This window comes from Rhinatrema bivittatum, unplaced genomic scaffold, assembly GCF_901001135.1.
Source record: "Rhinatrema bivittatum unplaced genomic scaffold, aRhiBiv1.1, whole genome shotgun sequence".
In the NCBI taxonomy this organism is placed as follows: domain Eukaryota; kingdom Metazoa; phylum Chordata; class Amphibia; order Gymnophiona; family Rhinatrematidae; genus Rhinatrema; species Rhinatrema bivittatum.
Genome location: NW_021821536.1, coordinates 10,855 through 34,230, shown reverse-complemented (window position 1 = coordinate 34,230; position 23,376 = coordinate 10,855). Strand labels below are relative to the sequence as shown.

The 23,376-nt window shown below is 45.7% G+C and overlaps 1 long non-coding RNA gene across 1 annotated transcript; it reads left to right on the top strand.

The window, feature by feature from the left end:
• On the top strand, nucleotides 1-23,154 carry LOC115082722. Its single transcript, XR_003854234.1, has 3 exons — nucleotides 1-276; nucleotides 19,425-19,550; nucleotides 23,130-23,154. It is a non-coding gene; the product is annotated as an uncharacterized LOC115082722 (long non-coding RNA).
• The last annotated feature ends 222 nt before the right edge of the window (nucleotides 23,155-23,376 follow it).

The window sequence follows — 23,376 nt, the reverse complement described above, 5'->3', positions numbered from 1 at the left end:
CTAACATGAACAAGTATTTCACGTAAATGCTCATCAACCACGTTATTTTCAATTCGACGACGTCTCCTCCCATCACGTAGACAGCCGAGCAACTCCCGGAGTGGGAAAACGAAAGTTAAGTTGTACCCCAGTCTCGTCCCTCCTAGTCAGAGGAATCGAAACTGCGGACTCCAGGGAAGTAGGCGTGGTCTGGCGCGAGCAAGCGGCGGCGGAGGGCAGCGCGAGCCCCGGTCCCAGCTGCAGATGGTTGGCCGTAGAGACAGCGAGAATAAGTAGGTAAGCAGCTCGGTCCACAATCTCGCGCGTGAGCATTGAGCATAAGCTTTCCACTGTTTTTATGTTTTAAAGCCACGTCTTTTAATTGTCGCGAGGGTGCGGTTGCACCAGTTCCTTGGCAGTGTAGCCAAGGAGGGTCAGAGGGTTTATGTGGGTGTAGCCGGGCTGCAGGGTACGGAGAGGGAAAGGAAAGTTCCCGGGGGGCACCCGTTATTTTGCACGACTTCATTAATACTCCTGTCAGCTGCAAAGCCTATAGTTAAAAATTCAGTTCTTGTCTATAGAAACAAAAGTTTAACAAAGCCTTTCCTTGAAAGTGCCATTGCCTTAACGATCTCCTATACCCCTACCCCCTCCTCTCCTTTCCCCTCCTCGCTCCCCCTCTCCCCTCTCCCTGCCCCTGCATTTAACATTAATACTGTAAATAAGTTCATATGTTAAGTTCTTAAGTGTACATGCATCCTTAACATCCTGATGCATATCTACTCTTAACATGGATAATCTTCATCCAGTTCTTTTACAAAGTTGTATCCCTGCTCGTTGACTCTCTCTATCCTTGTTCCTAGTTCATTGTAATATCGTTAACTCTCTCTATCCTCGTTCATTGTAATTTCCTTTCTCAGTTAATTGTGAACCGACATGATGTGTCCTACGAATGCCGGTATATAAAAATTGTTAAATAAATAAATAAATAAATAAGACAAGTAAGGTGTTGTTACATTTTAATTGGACTAAATATTTTTTTACTTTTTGGATTTAATACGCCCTTCCTAAGGTCAGACTACAATGAGCAAAACATGACATTCTAATATAAGTGAAATATAAAAGGCATTCCAGTGATACTGGAAAAGGGGGGAGGGGGGTTGAAGGGAGGGAAAGTTCCATGGGTGATCAGAAGGCGACTATAATTTTTGTGGCTCATAATGAGTTAATAAACTTAGGTCTCTGAGTTTCTTGTCAAGTCAGAATGTTTTGCTATATCAACTTCAAAAGTCTTATATTTCAAGATTATTTTAATTTTCCTCTGTTTTTCTTAATCATAAGGACCTTGATGCAATCATACTGTGGCTTGACCTTTATTTACCATTTGTGGAGGTGTACATATTGGCTTGGTCATATTTTAAAGCAGTTGATGTCCCACCACTGTCTTCAAGGAATGTCAGTATCAGGAGATATGATGTTTGGGCCTTGAAGGAGGTGGCTATTTGGAATAGAAACATGCAACAGACCATATGGCTGTTAGATTTTGGTATGGTTCTGAACCCTGGATCGTGATGAGAGCTGACTCCACCCACAGGAAGGAGCCCTGTGAGGACTCTCCACGATAGGCGTGGCCTCAGCAGTGAAGGACATAGAGAGAAGTGATGTTTTATTATACAGCAATGGAGAAGTGTAGGATACAGCTCGTAGTGGAGATGTTGCCCCTGATGATGTCTTCGGTAGTGGCCCGCAGAGCAGGGTACGCCGGGGAGATTCTCCTCAAGATGATACCTCTTAAATAGTAGATCCGGTAGTGGCCCGCAGAGCGGGGTACACCGAGAATCTGTGCAGTAGGTGAGGAGAGGTGTAGAAAGTCAGTAGAGCTGGGTAGATGTAGGTACTCACTCCGAAGTGAAGAATGTGATATGCTGCAGCGAGGCTCGGTAGTGGCCCAAAGCGTGGGATACGCCGGAGGTTCCGTCAGCAAGAGATGGTAGCAGAGGAGCGTACTCACAAGGCTGAACAAGGTCAAGTTCCAGTTAGGAGTAGAAGGATTCTCCAGGCAGGAAGGCCCTCCGAGGAGCAGATAGCCGTAACGCGACAAGGCCCCCCGAGGAGCGGGTACCTAAAGCGTTCAAGTCAGGAACTCAGGAATCAATAGTGAGAAGCGAAGCGTCTCCGAGTTAGTGGAATTCAGCAGGAAGGAAGTCCTTGCTAACTCGTAGGAAGCAAAGTCCGAAGGGCTTAAATTCACTGGCGAGTGACGTCATGCGGAGGGGGACGCCCCCGAGGTTCCCACCATGACATGAATAAGAGAGGCCTCGGGGGGGGGGGGGGGGGGGGGGGGGGGGGGGGGGGCGTCCCCTCCGCATGACGTCACCCTCCAGTGTATTTAAGCCCTTCGGACTTTGCTTCCTACGAGTTAGCAAGGACTTCCTTCCTGCTGAATTCCACTACCTCGGAGACGCTTCGCTTCTCACTATTGATTGCTGAGTTCCTGACTTGAACGCTTTAGGTACCCGCTTCTCGGGGGCCTTGTCGCGTTACGGCTATCCGCTTCTCGGAGGGCCTTCCTGCCTGGAGAATTCTTCTACTCCTTATTGGAACTCTGACTCAAGATGGCGGATGGGATCGCCCATGCCGTCCTGGGGAGGTTGGCGTGTGGAGGCAGAGGTCGCCATCTTCCCCAGAATCACTGGTGCAGGGAAAAAGGAGGCAAGCAACAGAGGTTGCAGCCGTCTGCGACTGGGCGCAGCAATGGCCTATCTAGTCTGCCCATCCTCTCAACTAATTTAAGTTTACAATTCCCATCACTCCCTCAGAGATCCTCTAGGGCCAGTGCACAAGACGTGTTAAAATGGGGACTTGTATTGAGTGCCTGTTTTCCTAACGCATGCACAGCCATATCTCTTTGGCATCCGATGCTCTATTTTAATGAGCTGCTGCATTAAAAAGGTCACACTAGGGGACCGATGCGATACAGTGTGCTCAGCCAAGCGCACTGTTTAACCCGTTGTCAAACGCGGGTTAAATAGGTGCTAATCCACCCCCTAATGCAATAGGAGGATTAGCGCCTATTTAACGCACTTCCGATGCGAAGTGAATGAGTTAGCGCTCATCGCATGCAAATGCCTCATGTCTCAGACGCACATTTTGCGCTCAGCTATTAACGCTGCCTGGAGCAGGCGTTAATAGCTGAGCGCACTGAAAAAAAGTATAGAAAAGCAGAAAAAAATGCTTTTCTGTACTTTTTTATAAGTTAAAAAAAAAAAAGAAAAAAACCCTTTGCCGGCCGCTTTGAAGACTGACGCCGATATGCTCTTTGTTGGTTTTCATAACCGGCAGACTGCCGGTAACCGTGGGGTCGTGTTAGGAAGGAGGCGCTAAGGTTGCATATTGCATGGCGCCTCCTTGCAGGCGCGTGCGTTAAGAAAGTGGGTGCTGAAAATTCAGCGCTCGCTTTCCGCGACTAATATTGCATCGGCTCCTAGGGATGAATTATGTGTCCCTAATGCTCAAATTCATTGGGCACCCAGGAGACATGACTGCGCCCACAATTGCAATGAGTGCTCAATATGAGCATACATGTTATCCTGCTTCAGGTTGATTTCTGGAAGCCCAATATATATACGCACAATAGCAAGGGGCGAAATCGGCCTGGAGCCAGAATTTTTTTTCATCAAGCCGTATAACATACCTTTATTCTTAAACACTGCAAGCAATAGGTGTTTAAGAATAAAGGTAGCAACCACACAGGACACTTTTTAAAAATTTCTTCTAAGCCCTTGAGTTGTGGATTGATTTAATGCCAGCTCTGGGGCTGGAGTTAAATTTGCCCCATTAAAAAGTGTGCGTTGGGCGCCCAGCGATTTTCTGCATCGGGGTGTGTGTGTGTGTGTGTGTAATAACTAATAGCCTAATTTACATATAGTTTACATGTGATGCATCGGGAGCTAGTCTAGCACATCCAAAAGGTGCGTCCAACTGCAAAAAAACCTGTGCAATAGGCTGAGCACACTTTATTGCATTGGCTCCTCTGTGTTTATCCTGTGCTTTCTTGAAGTCAGAAATGTATTTTGTCTCCAACACATCCACTGGGAGGCTGTTCCAAGCATCTTCTATCCTCTCTGTAAAAAAATATTTCCTAAGATTACTCATGAGTCTACCCCCTTTCACTCTCCTTGTTGTAGAGCAGTGTTTCTCAACAGGTGTGTTGGGACACACTAGTGTGTCGTGAGATCTCGTAAGGTGTGTCGCAAACACAGCAGAAGGCTGCTCTTTCCTTATCTGTGTGGAAAGGAGTTGGCTGATTTCTCCTTTATTGGGTATGAGAGGAAGCTGCTTTTGCTTCCTTCTTTTCCTGACCCAGTGGGAGGTTATTCCCTTCTCTTTCACTCATATCAGTGTGAGATATCACCAACTCTTGTTCATATGGGCCTGGCAGGACACCAACTATCTTCCTCTGCCTGGCTTGGCAGTGAGGCTGCTGATTCTCTCTTTGCCCCATGGAGCCTGGACATGAAAGCAGGAGCATGAGGAAGAAAGATGCGTGCTCTGTAGATCCACTTCTGACTTCTGCTGCCCTCATCTTCTTCCTCTCCTCAGTGCTTCTTGCTCTCCCCAACTGCTGCTGGTAAAGTGGGAGGGAGACTCTGGATTGGACTGAAGGCTTATGCTGGCTGGGAACCAGGAGGATGGGGAAATGGTGCTGGGCAGGAAGGCCTTGGCAGATAGGGAATCAGGCATCTGCTGGGTAAGAAAGGGTGGGGAAAAGGAGGTTGGGGTTGCTGGGTAGGGAGGGTGGGGAAAAGGAGGTTGGGGTTGCTGGGTAGGGAGAGATGGAAAAAGGGCTGGGGGCTGCTGGGCAGGGAGGAGAGATGGAGGTGTGGGGCCTGCTGGGTTGGGGGAGAAGGGAGGTCAGGGGATGCAGGAAGGGGTGGGAAAGAGGTGGTCAGAGGTATGCTGGGTAGGGGAGAGGGAAGGGTAGGGAGAGTTGAGGAGGCACAGGGAAGAGGGTGAAGCGATGGAGGGTGTCAGAAATGTTGGACAGGGATATGAGCATGTGAAAGGATGATTGAGTAGTTGGGAGAAATGAGGGGTAATGGGGGCATGGAGGGGAGTGACTGGGTACAAGGGCCATATGTCTGTTTTGAGAATATGCATTTCTTCTATCTTTGAACTTTGTTTAATGTAGGAGGAAATATATTTCTGTTTCTAGTTCTCCAGTTTTGCACTGCATACAGGTCTTCTTGGGGTTTCCATTCCAGTTTTTGTTTCTGCAATTGTAATTTGAGGAATTTTATTCTAAATTAGGTGAAGGTAGGTCTGTCTATTCTGTATGTGTGTGTGACTGAGATGAGGTGCTTTACTAGCAAGCAGGGATTTGTATCAGTCTTATTTGTTGTATTTTCTCAATATGATATTGCATTGGTGGTGAACTGCTCCCTTTTATTTCGTGGAGTTAGTGCTGCTTCAGTATGGCAGGTTTGATAAACATGTACAGAGTGGGGTTTGTTTGTTTGTTTCCAGGTTTTGTATTATTTTACAGTGTACCTGGTAGTAGAGGGAGTTTGTGATGTTGTTATTGAGACGTCACCAGAATCAGAATATCTTTTTTGTATGGTGAGTTGTACAGGGAAATGTCTTAGTTCTGCTCTGCACTCATTGTTAGGAAGCATTGTTAGGGAAACTTCTGTGGATGCAGAGTATATGTTTATATAAGTCCCATGATAGTCATGTGTTCAATGTGTCATGCATGTGTGCTTAATCTCTCAGGTGTGCCCTGATAGAAAAAAGGTTGAGAACTACTATTCTAGAACCTCCTTTCTTTTGAAAGAGGCTTGCCTCCTTTGCATGGAAACCTTGGAGATATTTAAATGTCTCCATCATATCTCCCTTATCTTGTCTTTCTTCTAGATCTTTAACAATTAAAATGAAAAATATAAAGGGCAGGATCAACTTTTTATTTTTTTAACAAATCTCTATTGATCAAATGCCCTGCATACATTTATGTGCTTCTGGAATGGCACATTTATTTTGTGGCATGATATTTATTTTTTGGCCAAAATTTTCCAATTCTCCCAAAAAGTGTAAAAGGGTAGTAATGAAAAAGAAACCACTCCTACTTCCCTAATTGCCATCCTGGAATAGCTTTCTTCTTCCTGCACAGTGTAATTTCCAGAATGTGAGCTGCGTGATACCCAAACTCCCATACTGTTCTTCAAGACTTTGAGAACAGCACAGGTGTTTTTTTGCATCATGCAGCTCACACTATGTGAGAGCCATGCAATGCAGAAAGAAGACAGGGTGGTGCCTGCATCATCGACTAGGAGAAGATGAACAGGAAAGAGAGGGCCATGGGAATTGTTTGGTGGAGTTTGTGAGAGACTATGGAGGGGGTTACTTGTAGGGAGGAGCAGCGGAATGCCTTTTTGGTTGGGGGGGGGGGCATGCAAACTGCTTCCAACTCTGCCCCCAACTATTCTCTTACATTGGGTCTGGGGAAGAAGGAAGGTAAGGGATCTATCTGGATGTAGGAAGAGAGGAGATCATAGAGTTTTCCTGGGGGGATTCCAAACAAACAATTTTAAAATTCTGCAAAATTCTGAAAATTTTATATTGGTTAAAATAACACAATATACATCAGTCTTTGAGTAATTCACTTAAAATGTAATGCAGAAAAGTTATTACCCAAAGATGCAGTCTTAAATATTTTGAGCAGAATTCCCCTAGAAGTGCACTCTTCCAATCTCTCTCCCTACTCCCCTGGCCAGACCCCTTTCATTCTGCCCTCTCAGGCTCTTAACCCCTCCACTCTCTATCATTTCTCCACTCCCAGAGTTTGACCTCTCTCTCAAAAGCCCCTCACACAGGCTTAATCTGTGCCTCTCACACACATAACCCCATACACAGGCTCAACTGACCCTCACACACACACACACACACACATACTCCTCACAAGGGCTCCCTCTGTCCCTGTCTCACATAGACTCACTCTCTCGCACCCCCTCACACAGGCTCACTCTGTCCCTCTCTTTCACACATGCGCACACACACCCTCTTCCACAGGTTTCCTATCTCTTGCACATATACCCCCTCACACAGGCTCGGTCTGTCCTTCTCTCACACCACACACACCCTCACACAGGCTCCCTGTCTCATGCATACACCCCCACATACTCTCACACAGGCTCCATCTCTCTCTCTCGCTCTCTATCTCACACACACAGACTCCCTCGCACAGGCTTCTTATCTCTGTTGCACACACACACACACTCCTTCACATGGGCTCCCTCTCACACACACACATATCCTTACAAAATCCCTCTGTCACACACACCCTCATTCAGGCTCCAATTCACACATCACAGACCCTTCTATGCGCTGTCATTCTGCACTCACACATACACTCATGCCACGTGGCCCTCATCACCTTGTTAATACTGAAACTTATCCCTGCCTGGTTTCCTCCCCAGACAGGGCACAAATCCAGTGATGAAACAGCTTTTCAGTTTCAAAACATAACATTTATTAAGTAGCTTAGAGATCTATAATCACTGGCAGGTTTGTTTTTTTTATACATACAAAACTTGATAGCGGAAACCGAAGGAAACAAGATTGTGTTTCCTCAAGGGAGTAAACAGTTTACAGAATGAACTGCTTTCTGAGCAATGCCAGTTAATTCATCGTTTTGAATTTGCATTAGTCTTTTATACACTGTTAAACATGACTCCCACATGTTTCCCTCCTCCCCTCTCTCATCCCCTACATTTGCTGGTACTTTTCCTTCATGCGCCTCTTAGATATCTTTTTGTTCTTGTAGCTTCCCATATTGGCACCTTCTTATCTCACATTCACTCTGCAGTCTCATGCCATTCTTTTCCACACTATTGCACAGCCTCTGTTTCTCTGTCTCTGGGCTGACCATGACCTTTTTATGTCAATTATTAGTCAACATGGGGCAGTTTTCTTAAAGCAGCAATTGACAAATAACCTAAATCCTCATTTCCCTCTTGATGATTGGGACAATCATCACCATCAGGGCCATGCGACTGTCTTAGGTTGTCAGAGGGCGTACTCTGATCTTACCCGTCATTATCAACATGACTCATCCTGAGGAGGTCCCTTTCAAGGGAAGCTGCTGTATCAAGGGAAGCATAGAGGTTCTGTGACATACTTGACCCCTGGATGTTGATCGTGTTCAAGGTGATAGGAGACGTTGTTTGGGCCCATAAACAATAAACAGGTAGACAAACACATACACACTACTAACACAACCATAAGAAGGACCAGAGCAAACCACAAGATACCCCTGCCAATTTCCCCTAAGGATGTGAGCCAGTTTACCAGTTGTTCCCACCAGGTAGACCAATGGTCATAGTTGGAGACAGATACCGCCGCCTTGGCGCGTTTGACCGAATCCATCACTAATTCAGAATCTGCTGAGGGAAAGGATAGTGAACTGTCTACAGTCAGGAGGATTGCTGGACCCAAGGGAGCATGGATTCACTAGGGGAAGGTCCTGAGGACAAATCTGATTTTTTTGATTGAGTGATTAAAGAATTGGATTGAGGAAGAGCGCTCGATGTGATCTACTTGGATTTCAGCAAAGCTTTTGATTCGGTACCGCATAGGAGGCTTGTGAATAAAATGAGAAGTTTGGGAGTGAACGCCAAGGTGGTAGCATGGATTACAAACTCGTTGACGGATAGAAGACAGCGTGTAATGGTAAATGGAAACTACACTGAAGAGAAAACAGTGTTAAGTGGAGTGTCACAAGGAATGGTGTTGGGTCCAGTTCTGTTCAATATCTTTGTGAGCGACATTGCGTAAGGGATAGAAAGTAAAGTTTTTCTATTTGCAAATGATACTAAGATCTGCAACAGAGTGGACATGCCGTAAGGAGTAGAGAAAATAAGACTTGATTTATTACTATTACTTCACTTACTTCATTTTGATATCTTGTTTACTCCCCTGCCTCATGCGTTTCTCTCCACTACTTTGTTCATTTGTCAAACTTTATTCAGCCTCCTTCTCCGTATATTTGTATATTTAAATACTGTATAATTTAAACATTTAACCTGTAACTATTCTGTTTCATATTTGCAACATCTTCCTTCGATGTATAATAGTTACAACTGTAGTTGTACTCATTCTATTCTATTTATTATTTGGATTCATTTTAATTTAATTTATTTATTTTGTATTGTATATTTCTTAATCGTTTTAAGTCAATTTAATCATAGCCCTGGGTCTGTCCTATATTACCCAAAGAGAGTTACCTCCTCATTGTTCTATGGAAGCGTTCTGTTTAAACTGTTTCATGTAAACCTTTGGCTTTCCTTAAGCCCGTTGGCATCCTAGTTTTATGTAAACCGGATTGATTTGTATCCTTACAAGAATTTCGGTATATAAAAAATAAAAATAAATAAATATAAATAAAATAAATTTAAGGAAGCTTGAACAGTGGATGAAGATATGGCAGCTGGGATTCAATGCCAAGAAGTGCAGAATCATGCATCTGGAGTGTGGTAATCCAAAAGAACTGTATGTGATGGGGGTGAAGGACTGTTGTGCATGGAGCAAGAGAGGGACCCTGGGGTGATAGTGTCTAGTGATTTAAAGATGGCGAAGCAATGTGACAAGGTGGTTGCTAAAGCCAGAAGAATGCTGGGCTTCATAGAGAGGAATAACCAGTAAGAAAAAGGAGGTGATAATCCCCTTGTACAGGTCCTTGGTGAGGCCTCATGTGGAGTACTGTGTTCAGTTCTGGAGACTGTATCTCAAAAGGGATAGAGACAGGATAGAGGTAGTCCAGAGAAGGGCAACCAAAATGGTGGGCGATCACCATCAAATGACTTATGAGAAGAGGTTGAAGGACCTAAATATATATACCCTGGAGGAGAGGAGGTGCAGGAGAGATATGATACAGACCTTCAGATACCTGAAAGGTTTTAATGATGCACAATCAACAACAAACCTTTTCTATTGGAAAGAAGTAAGTAGAACTAGGGGTCACAAAACTATAGGAAGACTCAACCAACGTTAGGAAATATTTCTTCACAGAAAGGGTGGTGGCTGCCTGTAATGCCCTTCCGGAGGAAGTGGTGAAGACAAAAACAGTGAAAGATTTCAAAGGAGCAAGGTATAAATATTGTGGATCCTTAAAGGCTAGAGGATGGAAACAAAGAAAAGAATGCATGGGAGTAACTTTCTGGTTTGGCAATAAGCCTGATACTTTTGATGCAACTCCAACATTGCTCTCTGCTTCAGTGGCAAGAAGTAAAGGGGAATTGGATTCAAACAGCAACCAACAAGGGCCCTAACTTTGATGATCTGGGAAAGTGAAATGGGGATGACTTGAATGGAGCAGCAGATACTACCATAAATTTGCTGGGCAGACTGGCCGGACTGTTTGGTTCTTTTCTGCTGTCATTTCTGTTTTTCTTATATTATTGCTGCACTCTTTGTTTTCAAATCCCTGTCTGGTTATGGGGTATCTGTGTCTCTCTTTGACTATAGTGTGTGTTTCTGTGTGGATTGGTATGGAGTATCTGTCTCTGTGTCTCTAGGTGTGCAGTGTCTGTGTCTGGGATATCTGTGTTTCTCTACATCTTTCTTTCTGCTTTTGTCATTGTGATGTGTCCTTGTGTCTGGATGTGGTATGTATATGTTACTCTGTGTTTGTCCGAGTGTGCCTATGCCTCTCTTTGTCTGAATGTGCTGTTTCTCTGGGTGTGATGTGTCTGCCTTTCTGAGCCCATTTGGATGTGGTGAGTGTATCCTTTTATGGGATGACAAGACTTTAAGATCAGAGATAGCCGGATAACTTATTTGGCTAACTCAGTTCTTCTGAGTTACGCCCACAGGTACCCAGGAAATTCCAAAGAGTAGATCCATTCCCTGCTGCTCACTTCCAGGCATAAGCAATGGTGTTCCCAAGTCTACCTGGCTAATTACTTATGGACTTTTCTTTAAGGAACTTGTCCAGCTCCTTTTAATCCCTGTTATACTAAACATTTTTTAGTGTGCATACAATAAATCTGTTTGCATCATTTGTTAACTGACATTTCCTAGTATGTCATCCCATAAAAGGATGGACTCAGGACCAATGGGTATAGAGTACTCCTGATAGCAGTTGGAGACGGATCAGATTTCAGTCTGACATCAGCCCTAGTACATATACCCCTGCAGGAAGTGCAGCTCTTCAGTATTTTCCATCTCCATAGCAGTTAGGGACTATCTGCACGCTCTCACAGCGTTAGAACAAATTCAACGGAGAACACCCAAATTCGGAAGAAAACCTACTTCTACAGACGAGCCCCGCTCTCCTGCGGTGATACCCTCGGGTCCCTCCCCCAGTTGAGAATTCCCGAGGTGATTTCCGTGGTCCCTCGGAGGTAAGCCCCGGTCCGGCGGCTGATTCGCAGCGAGGACCTAGCCCCCGATCTAGGGTGCGGCTGAGAGGCAGCGGGTGCACCCTCGAGCGTGGCGGTGAAGGTATTTGCCCTCTCCCCCCGCAGCCGGGGGAACGAAACCGGGAAATGCTGAAGACAAGGTAAGGTAGAAATCTTCAGCATAGACTCTGGTCTCCGAGGTTCGAGGAGTCGCACAGGTCGCCGGCTGGGACCAGTGCCGCCGGGTTGATCCACCCTAGCAGGGCCAGGCCCCGGTTAGATTCCCCCCCACATGGAGACCCTCCGAAGTGGTCGCCATATTGCCCGCGTGGTCGCCGTCGCCATCTTGGCCCTATTTGCCTCTCTGTCCGCCGCTTCGACCTGGGCGCACAAGGCTCTCTAGGCGCACAAAATTACATGTGCGCATAAGATACATGCACAAGAGCCGCGTGCATAAAGTTACACACACAAGGGCCGTGCGCATAAGATACGCGCGCAGCACGTGCTTACTGGGCCGGGCACACACCTGCGCGCACACAACCCGCACGCACATCTTCGACGCACTTAAGCGCTTAAAGATTTACGCGCCTATACCCATGCCACCACCGGAAACTGAGATCAAGGCTCAAGGCCTCTGCCCAGCATGCTATTTCAGAGCCGCACAAAATGAAGAGGCCAACGCCCTGTGCATCCAGTGCAATATTAACAGGCACCCACAGAAAAGAACACATCACACCTATTCACCTCACACACCTATAACACCTCAACTTCAACACTCATCTTCATTTACACCATTGTTAACTATCTCTACTATAATTAGCCATTATTAATTAGTAACCTGTCCTTTTTCTTCCTTCTTCGCCAAGTTCTAGTCACCCTGTTACATGTAACTGCCTTTTCCGCTCCACTGTTCTAGTTTATTTATTTTATTTTAACACTTTTTTATACCGGCATTCGTAGGACACATCATGTCGGTTTACAGTCAACTGAGAAAGGAAATTACAATGAACAAGGGAGGGGCTAACTGGGTAATATACAAAATACAAAGGAAGAGAGAGTCAACAGCAGAATTACAACTTTTTGCATTCAAGTTAGGGTTAAGTATGCAAAGGAACTTATATACAAATTAAACGAGGCATGTACACTTGAGAGTTTATGTTTATTATGCACTCCTTGTTTTATGTGAACCAGCATGATGTGACTGCGGTCTCGAATGCCGGTATATAAAAAACCGAAATAAATAAAATAAATAAAAAAAATATTCTCAAACAACTTCATTGGCTCCCCATCACAGCCAGAATTCAATTTAAAACCCTCACCCTTATTCACAAAGCCATCCACAATCCAGGCATGCTCTGGTTCTCAGACTGTTTACACATCCGTTCCTCCTCCAGACCCACCAGAACACCCTACACCGCAAACATTCACACACCTTCCCCCAAACTCTTCCATCTAACAGCCACCAAACTGGACCCTCCTTATGGAACTCTATGCCCACCCACCTACGCCTTGAAACCTGCACTAAGAAATTCAGACAGAACCTCAAGACCTGGCTGTTCACACGATCCTACGCATGAGCCCCCTCTTCTTATCACTCCTACTCTCCATCACCCCTCCTCCACCCCCTGCCCCTCCCCTCGCCCCCTAGGTCCATGACCGAAAACTCCTTTTCTTAACTCTCCCCTTCTAGTATTTTATTGTGCAAAATCTATACTTGTATTTAACTATGTTTTTGCGTTTACCTATTTGTACAGCATAACCTTGGTTTCCCGCTCCCTCCCCCCCTCCACCCCCCCACCCCTCTACCCAGTTTCTATTATCAGTTTCACTGTAAAGCCCTGTTGGATACTTATTGTTCTATGGAAACCGATGTGATGTTTTCTTAACGAATGTCGGTATACAGAAACTTTAAATAAATAAATAAGGAGGCCCTGGGAGATCCAGCCCAGGGCCAGTCTCACCTAGGGCCGAGTACTAGCTCCTCAATGAGCACCCTGGACCTAGCAAATTCCAGCGAGACTCTCCCTCAAATGAAGTCCCCCAGGGACTAAGCGCCCCCTAGCTTGGACCCAGCATCCATCTCATGTGTGGAATTCTTTAAAGGCCTTCATTCACATGCAGACAGAGCCTCCGGCAAAACAGCCACAGCCTCCACCAGAAGACCTTCATGTCCCAGGCCTCTCTAGACCCAGACAAATGTTTCCACCGCCCAGATGTCCCACCTACGGGGACACGGATAACTCTGAAGAGGAATCAGAGCCCCTAGATGAGGGGGAACTCCCCCCGGGGACAGAGCCTCACCGGACCATGAGACGCTTCTTCACCAAGGACATGCTCCCAAACCTGGTCACCTACAGCCTGAAGGAGCTTGCTATTCCGGGCACAAGCGCTTCAGGGGAACCTAAGACGAATCCCTGCTAGAGGGACTCCGCCAGACTTCCTGCCATTTCCCTTTGTTACAGGCCGTCCAGCAACTAATTGACCTGGAATGGAGGGCTATGGCAGCCATGTACCCTCTGGACCCGGCGGCCAAAGACCTTCTGACATGCCCAAAAGTGGATGCCATGGTCTGCGTGGTCTCGAAGTGCAACACCATCCCAGTGGAGGGAGGTGCAGCGCTCAAAGATGCTCATGACCGACTTCTGGAATACATCCTAAAACAATCCTTTGATGTTTGATGGGCATAAATAGAGAGGAGGCAGCAAACACTGCACGGAGCGGCAGTAGCCACTGAGGCATTCACGGAGCGGGATGCCAGTGGCCAGTAGTTGGTGTTCCACCTTCAGGCAGCAAAACACTTCACGGAGCGGCAGTAGCCACTGAGGTATTCACGGAGCGGGATGCCAGTGGCCAGTAGTTGGTGTTCCACTTTCATGCAACAAAACACTGCACGGAGCGGCAGTAGCCACAGAGGCATTCACGGAGCGGGATGCCAGTGGCCAGTGGTTGGTGTTCCACCTTCACGGAGCGGAAGGATGGAGGGCTGCCATCTCAAAAAACAAAAGAAAAACAAACAAGCAAACAAAACAGGGGTGGGTAAGGGGCAGGGGTGTGGCCTGCTGGTTGCGGCAGTTGCTACCCCTGATTGAGCTGGATGTTCACTAGGATGGCGCTGCTCTCTGCATTGGTGGAAGGGTGGAAGGGAATTGGGGCCGGAGGGTGCTGGAAGCCAATAGAGACGGGTGGGAGGGAAAAAAAGGGGAAAAAAAAAATGGATAAACTGCGTAGCTTGCTGGGCAGACTGGATGGGCCGTTGGTCTTCTTCTGCCGTCACTTCTATGTTTCTATATCACTTCTATGTCGCTGCTATGTCCCTACAAATAGGGGCCTGCTGCACCGTGGTGACAAGTGCCTGCCTATCACAGACCAGGAGCAACACCCCTGGGGGAAGCCATGGAACCAGCAGTATCATTCCTTGCGGATGCTGCTTCCGATCTGGTGCGCACAGCGGCGAGAGGAGTGTCATCAGCTGTGGCAGCCAGGAGGCAACTCTGGCTCCGAAGCTGGTCGGCCGACGCATCTTCCAAAACGCGACTCACAAGGATGCCCTTCAAGGGATCCCTCCTGTTCGGTAGCGAACTAGAGAAACTGGCTAACAAATAGGGCAAGTCCCCATTGCCGCGACTACCGGAGGACAGAAATAAGAAACACCAATGACCCTTCCCCCGATCTTCCAGGGGCAGAGGTTCGCAGCGCTTCAATCCATACAAAAACTTTTATCATTCGCCTCGTCCTGCAGGCAGGAACCAGTCCTTTCGGAACAAGCACAACAAAAGGGGAACCGGCTCGGGCCCCGGCTCCCGCCGCACCCCACAATGAGAATCAGCTGACCCGTCCAAAGGAAGAAGCCATAGGGGGCAGACTTGCCCTATTCTACCAAAGGTGGGTGGGGATAACTTCGGACAAGTGGGTCCTAACCATCATTCGAGAGGGGTACTATCTAGGCTTCCTCCGAACCCCTCTGGACAAGTTTGTGGACTCCCCCTGCCACCACCCCTCCAAGAGGGTGGCAGTGGAGGTGACTCTGACCAGATTACTGGCCCTAGAGGCCATAACCCCAGTGCCTCCGCAACAAATAAATATTGGACACTATTCCATCGTCCCCAAGAAAGAGGGAACGTTCAGGCCCATCCTGGACCTCAAGTCAGTCAACCGCCACCTGAGGATCCCCCACTTCCACATGGAAACCCTTGCTCCGTAATAAGGGCGATACAACCGGGAGAATTCCTCACATCCCTGGATCTGTCGGAAGCCTATCTACACATTCCGATCCATGAAGAAGATCAGCTCTTCCTTCGCTTCAAAATTCTGAACCGTTACTACCAGTTCCGGGCATTACCCTTCAGGTTAGCCACAGCACCCCGGACGTTCACCAAGATAATAGTGGTGGTGGCGGCGGCAACACTGAGGAAGGAAGCAATCCTCGTACACCATTACCTAGATGATTGGTTGATCAGGGCGAAATCCCCAGAGGAAAGTCGCCAGGAAACCAGCAGAGTCCAGACCCTACTGGAGAGTCTCGGATGGGTGATCAACACAAACAAGAGCTGTCTGCAACCCTCACAGACCCTCGAATACTTAGGAGTCTGATTTGACACCAGGGAAGACAAGGTCATCCTGACACTCCAGTTACGAATCCTGCTGAGCGAACATCGCCCCACAGCATGGGATTACCTACAAGTTCTCGGTCTCATGGCATCCACGCTGGAAGTAGTGCCATGAGCACGAGCTCATTTGAGGCCCTTACAGCGCTCACTCCTATCGCGATGGAGCCCACTATCTCAGAACTACACCGTACGTCTACCGCTCCCGGGCAAAGTCCAAACCCAGGTACGGTGGTGGTTACAGGAAGGCCACCTGAGCCAGGGAACAAGTAACGGTTCAGAATCCTCACCGACCTGGATCCTGCTCACCACGGATGCCAGCCTACGAGGATGGGGAGCACACTGCGAAGAGCTAACCGCCCAAGGTAGTGGAACGCAGAAGAGTCTGGGTGGAACATCAATCGCTTAGAAGCCAGGGCAGTCAGACTAGCCTGCCTACGGTTTGGTCACAGACTCCGAAACAAAGCGGTCAGGGTAATGTTGGACAATGCCACAACAGTGGCATACATCAACCGTCAGGGAGGAACCAGAAACCAACAGGTGTCCCTGGAAATAGACCCCCTAATGTCGTGGGCGGAAGGGAACCTCCAGGAGATCTCGGCCGTCCACATCGCCGGGAAAGACAACATCACGGCGGATTACCTCAGCAGAGAAAGTCTAGACCCAGGAGAATGGAAGCTGTCGACCACAGCGTTCCAACTGATAGTGAACAGTTGGGGAACACCAACCATGGACTTTCTGGCAAACTGGTCCAACCCCCAAGTGCCCAGTTACTTCAGCCGCAGACGGGAGTCTCAGTCCCAAGGCATCGATACCCTGGTTCAGACATGGCCTTCCCACAGTGGCCCCTACTAAGCGCTATCATTCACAAGATAAGTCTACACAGGGGACAGGTACTTCTTGTGGCCCCGGACTGGCCAAGAAGACCATGGTACACAGACATGCGGAGATTACTGACAGGAAACCCCCTGCCACTGCCTCCACACAGAGACCTGCTCCAACAGGGACCGATCCTCCACGAGGACTCAGCTCGATTCTCTTTTACGGTCTGGCCATTGAGAGGGCTCGCCTGAGAAAGAACGGATACTCGGGAGCTGTAATCGACATCCTACTCCAAGCACACAAATTCTCCACATCTCTAACATACGTAAAGGTGTGGAGAGTATTCGAAGCCTGGTGCGAGGCTCGCGATCTTGGAATTCCTACAAAACGGCCTACAGAAGGGATTGTCCCTCAACTCCATCAAGGTACAGGTGGCAGCATTATCATGCTACAGCGCCAAGAGCATAGCCTCTCACCCGGATGTCTCCCGCTTCCTGAAAAGAGTTAAACACATCCGACCACCCCTAAAGTGGCCGGTACCTGTTTGGAACCTCAATCTGGTCCTGGATTTCTTAGCAAGAGCCTCGTTCAGACCCCTCCGAGGCTTGTCTCTCCGACTGTTAACATTGGAAATAGCTTTCCTGCTGGCAGTCTGTTCAGCCCATCGCATATCCAAGCTACAAGCACTGTCCTGTCGTGAGCCGTTCCTCAGGCTCACCCCTGGAACCATCCAGTTGCGCATGGTTCCCTCGTTTCTCCCCAAAGTGATATCTCACTTCCACCTTAACCAGACCATCTCACTACCATCGCCAGATGAACATAAGAATTCAGAAGAGGCCCAAAGTCTTTGCCACCTCAACATCAGCAGACTCCTGGCCAGATATCTGGAAATGTCAGAATCCATACGAAAGACAGACCACCTGTTCGTCCTTCACAGCGGGAAGAAGCAAGGGGAAGCGGCCTCACGAGCAACCATAGCCCGCTGGATCAAGGAAGTCATCAAGGCGGCCTACGTAGACGCAGGCAAGCCGCAGCCTCTACAAATCAAGGCCCATTCTACTATGGCCCAGGCAGTGTCCTGGGCAGAAACCAAGATGCTGTCACCCGCCGAGATCTGCAGGGCGGCAACATGGTCCTCCATTCATACCTTCTCCAGGTTTTACCGCCTGGATGTTCAGGCTCGGGAGGACACAGCATTCGCAAGGGCAGTACTAAGTGGGTCACAGGCAGCCTCCCACCTAGTTCAGGAGTAGCTTTTATACATCCCATTGGTCCTGTGTCCCTCTGCTACACGCTAGGAAATGGAGAAATTACTTACCTGATAATTTCGTTTAGTGTAGATGGATGGACTCAGCATCCCACCCACGGCTGCCGTTACTCATGAAAGCCTCGGGGGACAGCTCTGAGAGCAAGGGAATCAAGGGTAAGCCATGCTTTCCTTCATCTAGGGCACTCACCCTACTGGGTGTCCACGTTTCCCGGTTGAGGGTACTGGCAGTCTCCAGCTATAGCCAATTCAACCGATTCAAGTTAATCAATTTAACCAAGTTATAAAGTTAATAGAGTTATTCAAATTATGAAGTTACACAAGTTATCAAATTAGTCAGTCACACATATATCCACAATGCTTTTCGAGGAGAATACTGAAGAGCTGCACTTCCTGCAGCAGTATATGTACTAGTGCTGACGTCAGATTGAAATCTGATCCATCTCCAACTGCTATCAGGAGTACACTATACCCATTGATCCTGAGTCCATCTGTCTACACTAAGGAAAACGAAATTATCAGGTAAATAATTTCTCCATTTTAAATTGCATGTTCATTTTTTTAGCACACAGATGATAACTTTTATTTAGTGCAATTTTTATTGCATAGGCTCCTTAAAAGGTGAATTTTAAAAGGTTGACACATGCCAAAATTGGGAGATGCTTGTACAAGTCGGGCTTGCTTTCACCCACCGAATTTTAAAAGCTGCCCAGATGAGCGTGTATCTCTGACTGCGTGCACATCTCGCTTGATTTCAAAAAGGGGTGTGGTCTGGGTGGGGGTGAGCGTTTTGGGGCACAGCCAAGAGATTTGTGTGTAAATACGTACGTGTCCCGGTGCATGTCCAAGTCAACTGCCGAGTAAATAAATAAATAAATAAATAAATTTTTTATTCCAGGTTTAAAGGGTGTGGGGTAACTGGGGGAGTGCAGGTTATTAAACGAGGGAGGTTTGGAATACCTAGCTCTTAATTGGGCGAACTGTTCGATGAACTGGGGAAGCTAGCAATGGTGTGGATACGCGCCCATTATAAAATACCCTGACTTTCGTGGTAGAATCAGGGTTTGCATGCCTAGGCACACCTGTGCGCACGGCTAGGTTATTTTATGTGCGTGCAAGTTATAAAATGGCCACTTATCTGGGTGTGCGCTGATGCACATGCGCCAAAGTGTGCCTGCATGCAAGTTTGAAAGATACTGTCATATTCTGTTGGATGAGTGATTCACTATAGAATTCTTACATCACTGGGTTGACAGACAAATTACATCTAGAAAACCAAATAAATATTTGAGTAAATTCTTGAACCAGGTTTGCAACATTTTGAGTGTTTTCATTGTCTCCATATTTTATTTGCTTTAGGTTTATCTGTGGAATTGTTCTGAATGACAAGAGTTGCTGAAGATCAAATCAAATACAAGCAAAAAACAAAGTGACTCATTGTTCTTGGAAAAACTTGCAAAATAACATACTACTCTTGAAAGCATGGTGAGTGAACTGCATATTCAAAGGAAAAAGTCATAACCAGTCAAGTAACTAAAACAATTGTATGTTGATCTGTGGTGGATTTATACCTTTATCATCTGGGAAGTTCACGAAAATCCTGCAGTGCTCATCTGGAAAGTGCTACTGCATTTATAAAAAAAAAAAAAAAAAGTTTCTTTGTCAAAAAAACCTCCTCAGATTTTGCTTTTAAAAATAAAATGTTTACTTTCAATACTTTTTACTTTATTTTAAAAAGTCTTATTTTAAGTGTAAGAAAAGCTAGACATTATGGGAATAATTTTGAAACAAATCACCTAAATTAGGTTTTAAAAATATGTGTAAGAGCATAAATTTGCTTTGAAAATTATCCTACCAACTGCACCTGCTATTATGTGCGCACACATTTTTCAGGAAAATCTATGTGCCTGAAAAAAAAAGTTCAACATATTAATGACACATTTTTGGGAGAACACATCAAGATCTATCCAGACCTGGCTAGAGTTACACAGAAAAGAATGAGCCAAGAAATTCAGGCTTTAAGTGTGTCCTTCCTTATCAGATACTCTTGTAAATATAAAGTGAAGTTAAATGCAGATTGTTTTGGGGTTTTTTTTTCCCTCCCAGTGCAACTTAGGTTTTTCTTAGATGGAAGGACTGGGAATGTGCACCTACCATCCTAGAGCTTTAAGCTAATTTGTCCATTTGTAAAGTTGAACTAGGTAAATGCATGTGTTAATACTTTTTCCTTTTTAATTAATGTTCTTTACTCCTCTTTTCTTTTTCCTACTCCCCTCGTTTGTTGAACGATATAATGGGAGAAAGATTCTCAAATGGCATATTTCTGTTATTTAAATTTATTTGGATGTTTAAAACTCTTGTGATGATTCTGTGCAAAGGTATTTTTCTTTGTATTATTGATTAAACATTTATTTATAAGATTTCAAACACAATCTATGTGCCTTCAGGAACACCTCCAATCAGTCTGGGTAAACCTACTCGCAGTATTTTATAATGAGTGTTTTCTGCAGTTCTCTGTGGAATTGCCTTTGAAAATTACCCTCAGATGTCTTGAAGCATTGTTCAAGCTACTTTAACATTGTAATGTGACTACAGTAAATGATTTTCATCATGGTCAAATATTAGTCTGTGGCAAATTGAAATGCTTGATTTCTTTCAACCATTTTATAAATATATCTTAGTAGTCCATGCCTTAGTAACAGCCTTATCTCTTTTGCAAGCATGCTGCTGCTCCTTGACAGTGTATGGAACTGATTTTTTGAGTGCGGGAATTGCAGTCCAGAGATCACAAATCAATTTTGTTGTTTTATTCATCATAGAAGTGTACATGATGTACTGGATGTTTGCATTTCATTCAAGTCACTGTATCAGAAGCTGTAGATGGGCAGAAAATTTAAACAGTTGAACTATTTCATGCAAAATTGTGAGCATCATGTACATACAATTACCTGCCCTTACCTGTCATTTAGATGTCAAACTAAGGGGGAAATTTATTAAGTTGTGATATTTTATCGCAGGGGGGCAAAATATTGTGGGTGGGGTGGTTCTGGAATATTTTGTCCCTCCCTGACAAAATATTGCATTGATATAGCTGCGATATTATCATGGAAAATCTTGTGTTAAACAAGAATATGGCAGAGGCCACAAAAATGCGCAATGGCAGCCCACTTTGCATGGGGCCGCCATCGTTTTTAAAGGGCAGTATGCGTCAAAACCCATCCCCTTTGAAAGAGTTTGAAATACCCGTGGACATCTTTGCAGACACCTACAAACCCTCCTGTCACCTCTTAAGGCGGTATGGAGCCTAAAAGTAGCTGTTGACTGGTCAGAGTCCATAGTTAGAAGGAGCTGACTGTCATCTGTGTAGATGTAGAATTTTAGGTCAAAGGAACCAATCAGCCACATTAATCCAAATTGACTGTCTTCAGCTGTTTATTCTGATTGTCAATTGACAATCCATGGCAAGAGCAGAAATTGTGAAGGTAGTGTATTTACCATTTTGGAATATTTTAGAAGTTTTTTTTTCCAATATCTTTATTGGGTTTTTGTCATATTGCACAACAATGAATAACAACTGTGCTATACAAACATAGCAACTTCACAGATAAAGAACATAGTTGTACAATAACATAATACGATAACTGGATATAGTACCTCCGCAGATATATTTTAGAAGTTTAATAAAAGGTATGAGGATACATTTTAAAAAAACTCAGTGTAATCCCATATATGCGTGTGGATGTATAGAAGTCTACAATAGACCTGTGCGTATCAGATATACACATAGTATAAAATCTGTGTATGTCTGGTTATGTGCAATGCATTGAAAGCACGTATTTTTGCTACCTATTTTAGAAACATACATGCATATACTTTACATGTGAAAAAATATACAGCTTGCTCATGCAAAACGATTTATACATGTTGTCAGTATATTTTAAAATATTTGCACATAATTGAAATCACTAGTTTTCTAATTCCTCCATCAGTTCACCCAGTCCTTATCCATGTCATCCTAGTTCTTCAGCTTGAACTCCCTCTAGTTCACCCAGATTTTCTGCCCAACCACTACTTGATAACATATGAATCTGATATCAATTGCGTAAAATAATTAATAGGTGTAAAATTGCATGAATAAGTTGCCAAATGTATGAGCATAATTCTCATTAAAAAAGCAACTTATTCGCATAATTCGCCTCATCTTGGAACACCCCTTTTTTACGTGTGTAAATGTGCACATTTTCACTTTCGCATGCACATATTTTTGATGTTTATAAAATAACATGTACTCGAGTACAGACTATTTATGTGTGTATATAATTTTACACACGTAACTCCTTTAATAATTCACTAAGGGGCAGATTTTATAAAACTGCGCGCGTGCGTACTGTTAAAATCCGGGGTCGGAGCGCGCAAGGCTGCCCAAAATCGGCAGCCTGCGCGCGCCAAGCCGCGCAGCCTGCCTCCTTTCCCTCCACCCACTACCTTTGTTGCACAAGTTACGACTGCCCGAGGCAAGCGTAACTTGCGCGTGCTGGGCCGGCCGCCGGCACGCCATGGTCCGGTCCGGGGCTGGTCCGGAGGCCAGGGCGACTCCCCCGGAACGCCCCCGATGACGTGCCTGCCGCGACACGCCCCCCAAAACACGCCCCCCGATGACTCGCCGGCCACAACACGCCCCCCCAGGCAAGCCCCGGGACTTACGTGCGTCCCATGGCTTTGCGCGCGCCAGCAGCCTATGCAAGATAGGCTCAGCGCACCAGGGGGGGGTGGTTTGGGATAGGTTTTCGGGGGTTACTCGCTTAACCCTTTGAAAATCTACCCCACTAAGTATATTAATTTAGTGAGCTCTAATTTCCAGAAATGTATTCAGAAAGTACATTACAATATAATGTTTCTCTATTTATCTTAGTACTGCTTTCCAATTCTTTATGTTTCCATATTAATGACGTTTGGCATGTATATCTCTGCTCTTGTGTCGCTATAAACTGAATTCTGTGAACTTTACTAAAAGATGCAAAAAAATAAACTAAATGTTTTTTAAAAACTGTTTTCATTTTGTAGAATGAATATGCTTCTACAGCTGCAGGGACAGTATCGCCATTACAAGGAGCATTGCACCCATCATCATTACTTAATCCAAGCAGATATATCACGTTACTCAATGAATATGCACAAAAGCATAATAAGAAAATTGAGCCTGTTTACACAGATCCAGTTGGACCTGCTCATTTAAAAAAGTAGGTTTATATTTTTCATTCACACTTGTTCCTCTTGTTTGTATACAGTTTTTTGAGCAGTTTGGGGTTGT